This window comes from Terrapene carolina, unplaced genomic scaffold (assembly GCF_002925995.2).
Source record: "Terrapene carolina triunguis isolate 2854851 unplaced genomic scaffold, T_m_triunguis-2.0 Scaffold22, whole genome shotgun sequence".
Lineage (NCBI taxonomy): Eukaryota > Metazoa > Chordata > Testudines > Emydidae > Terrapene > Terrapene triunguis.
In genome coordinates, this window is record NW_020664373.1 from 23,971,214 (window position 1) to 23,975,666 (window position 4,453).

Here is a 4,453-nt window from a genome sequence, read left to right on the forward strand (position 1 = left end):
AAAACCACCTCCCCATTTCAGCCATTGGGCTCTGGGCTTCAGCCCAGGGTAGCGGGGCTTCAGCAGGACTGGCCTTACTGAGCACCATGGTCAAGACAAGGAGTGGGGTGAGCTTGGGGGTGTGAGACCGTGGAAGGGAGCTCAGGGCAATGGGGAGGGGGCAATGGGGAGGCAGGCAAGGTTGTGGGAGGCCATGGGAGGCTGCGAGGATTAGAGGCGATGGAGGGGGGGAGCAGTGGTGTAGCCAGGTTCTAACATCAGGGGGAGCGAACACATAAAAAAAGTCACCACCCGACATATCAAATTACTAATTACATCCACTCCCTCCCACTTCCTGCCCCCCCTCAGAACCCCCAACACCCCCCCACTCCTTGTCCCCTGACTGCCCCCCAGGACCCCACCCCCTACCTAAGCCTCCCTGCTCCTTGTCCCCTGACTGCCCCTCCTGAGACCCCCCCATCCTAACTGCCCCCCAAGTGCCCTATCTTCTACCTGTCCCCTGACTACCCCAACTCTAATCCACACCCCCGCTCCCAAACAGACCCCGAGGACTCCCAGGACTCCCATGCCTATCCAACTGCTCCCCGTCCCCTGACAGGAACCCCAATATACACCGAGACACACCCTGTGATCCCAAGGGGGGGGGGGCAAGGGACCACGCACAGCTCCTGCCATTGAGGGTACATGGGCAGCTGCTTCTGCCCTAGCACCTGGCTTTAGTGTTTAGCCAGAAGCCTTTGCAAGCAAGCAGAGGGATACTGCTAGAGTGTGGCACAAACAGACCTAGCAGAGAACACAATAGCGTTGCCTCTGCCATCCCAGCACAAAGCCCATAAACAAGAGAGGCAGAGACGTGCTTAATACAGTGCATGGGGTGGGAGTACAGACAAAGGGACGGGGCATGGAGAAACCACAGAGATGGAGAGAAGGAGAAAGTGAGGAAGAAGGAGAAGCCAGGAAGCTGTGTCTCTGGAGGGTAGGCCCAGTGGGAGGGGGGCGTTCGGATGCAGCATGTTAATGAGACCCTTGCAAACACAAGGGAAAGAAGCAGGGAAGGGATTGTGTCTGGCCAGAGGACACAAGCGGTGCTACTAACTCAGTCTCCCCTGTGGGGCCCTGTGGCATTGGGTAGCAGGGCCAAGGAAATGAAAATCTCTTAACCACACAGAATTGTTAACTGCTCCAAATCCTTTTGTGCCATGGCTGCAAGCTTAGAAGAGCTTAAACTGTGAGATGCATGAACTTCCTCAAGCAGGTTTGCACTGTATTATCCAGATGAAAAGCCCAGCAGAGAAAGCTTGCAACTTTCCCAGCTCTTTCAGCAGTGTTTGGGGCCTTTAAATCACTCGGGATGCATCTTCCAGCCCCTCTCCACACCCCTGCCCCCAGAAAGTCCCCCTCCAACCATCCCCCTGCTCCCTGACTGCCCCCCGGGACTCCCCTTATCACCATGCAGATCGAGGCGCTGGCTGCCCCTAAAGCCAATGTGAAACATGCTGCCAGCACACAGCCCCTCCACCGCAGCGTGCTGAGGCGGGGGAGGGGGCAAGGGGGGAGGCAGTCTGGCTGCTGGAGGCCCAATGGGAGCAGCTCAACTCGGCCCAGGCAGCCAATCAGCAGTGCCGCACTCTGCATGGGGGGAAAGGGGAGGGGAGGGGAGGGGGGAAAAATCCCGGACCTTTCCTACTAAGGCGCTATGTGCTCAGTGGGGGAGCGGCCGCTCCCCCTGCTCCCCCCCAGCTACGCTACTGTGGGGGGGGAGGCAGCAGGGGACAGGCGCCTCAAAATACAACTGAACATTATTTTTATTATTGCGTCTGCAAAAAAACCCCAAACCCCTACATAAATGAATTACAATGATCTGGACATGTATATGTGCATAATTATTTATTTTTCCTAAAGTTAATTAGGTATTTTAGGAAAATTTGTCAGATCAGCCACCAGCAAGAGTTGGTAGCTGAACTCTGAGGCCACCAAAAATTTTGTTGTGAGAACCCCTGATAGTCTGACCTCATGCACATTGCAGCCCACAGGACCTCACCCACCCACCCACCCACTCCTGTACCAGACCCCTAACCTCTGGCTGAGTTACTGAAATCCTCAAATAATGATTTAAAGACTTCAAATTACAGAGAATCTGCCAATTACTCTAGTTTAAGCCTGTAAGTGACCTATGCCCCCAAGCTGCAGAGGAAAGCGAACCCCCCGGCCGCCCGCCCCCAAGAGTCTCTGCCAATCTGGCCAGGGGAAAAATTCCTTCCTGATCCCAAATATGGTGATCAGTTAGACCCTGAGCATGTGGACAAGACCCACCATCCAGACACCTGGGAAAGAATTCTCTGTAGTAACTCAGAGCCCTCCCCATCTAGTGTCCCATCACCAACCATTGGAGATATTTGCTGCTTGCAGTTGCAGATCAGGAATAAAGAACTTTAAAAAAAAAATGGCAATGCCTGAGCATTAGGGGCATAAACTTTCTTTTGAGTAGACCTCTCTCAAAATATGTACAATAGATTAGACCTGACTTTGCAAAAATGAAGCAAACACATTGATACAAAACAGGCAGTGCGTGCTGGGGCAGGTCTGGTGTTTTCCGTAGTAAAGATGTGCTGCAAACTAATCCAGGAACGATTGTCTTATCATATGTACTAATGTACTAAATTGTAGGCCTACTTGTTCTAAAATTCCCGTGTCCTCCCAAACTTCTGTCTTTGTAGATATATGCCTGTAACCCAGTGAGGGCATCTCCCTTTTTCATCAAATCCTATTGTTTTTCTTAGGAAGCTTATAAGAAAAGAGTGGCCTACCCCTATGGCAGAAACTGAAGCGAAAACATTCCAGTAAAGAAGAATGGAAGCAAGGGGAGGAGCCATAGAATCTGTGTAAGGAAGGAGATTTTGATATCAGACAATAATATGTTGATAAGATGGAAGCATTTCATTATATGTCTTAAAAAAATTAATCAGAAGATTCTCTTTTTGGGGAGGAGACAAAGAGGAGGTCTTGGGGGGGCAGGGAAGGGGCGTTTCACTGAGACTCCATTACTATTTCCTGCTTGTTCTCTTCCTGCCACTACCGTCCTCTGGCCTGCACCTAACTGACATTTAAAAAGAAAAGGATGAAAGCCACTTGTTCTGTTTTTGTTTGTGTGTAAGCAATGGAAATCCATTGTTATCATTCATATAATGCTTATTAGAGTTAAGATCAGAAGCATGGGAAATGAGCGACTTTACCAGTAATCCGTACTGCCATGCTGTAACCCATGGGAATAGAACTCCACACTATTAACATGAAGAATGTTTCTTTGTTACCTTGTGTTAAAAGACTGGCGCTAACACACCCAATGATGACCGCAAAAGCTATTGGAAATCTGATGAACACTGACCCTATAGGAAGGTCAATCTGTTGGTTAATGCATAATTTCCTCATTCTTTCTGAAAATAAATAAATTTCTATTATCTAATCTATTGGTTATGGGACCTGACGTCAGGCTCCCATTAAGATTAACTGTTGATCTGTTGTCATAACTTCAGTTCCTAGAAATTACCAACCTTTTCAGTGTCATAGGTAAATATTCTGTGCAAAATATTGTGCCTGATAGAAACCATATAAAGAAACTCGGGAGCCAGTCAGCTCGGAATGAGGAGAACAAAAATAAGAAAATGACAATTTTAAAGCTGCTATAGTGGTATGCAAACTCCACTAATATTAAAGTAATGAAGTGGTTTTAATAGGACCAAATGTAAAAAATGGAGTTACTTTCACTTAGTACAGACAGAGGCCCCAATTCTGCAATGCATCATGCATGCAGACCCCTATGGAATCTTTATTACAAATATCAGAGTTGGGGACAGAAAAGACACAGGTACCAGAATGTATATTTGGCTATTAATAATATTACTCCAGGTACCTAAATTATAGGACAGACACTGCTATTTAAAGAGACACCATCTTGAAATCCAGTCAGTTTATGAAAGAGTTAAAAAATACTTTGAGGTACTACAGCCCTACCCCTTTCCTACTTATTTAAATGTGGTTTTTGTTCCTGTTGTGATGACAGAGCACAGGGGAAACAGACTGACCATACACAAAGAGTCAAAGTAAAGAAACTGAAAAAAGATTTTTTCCTTTAATATCTGTTATAGTACTGTTAGTTGTAAAAAAAAAATTAAACAGAAATTTTATTTAAGTTCACAATGTCCTTTTCTAACTGATTGCAAAAAAAAAGCATGTCTCTTCTAATCTGTTTTCTTGCTATTCCTGTGTTTATCACTTCAAGTATGCTTTAAACTCTTGTGTTTTTCACAGCCAGTCTGCAATGTTATTTGTTTCTAGATCAAGTATGTTTAAAATAATTATTTTTAAAGTGCAATTCTAAAGGGACAGGTAGGCTAAAGTCCATGTATTTAAAAAAACACCCTTAATTGTTTTGTTAATAATACCTTGGTATTAA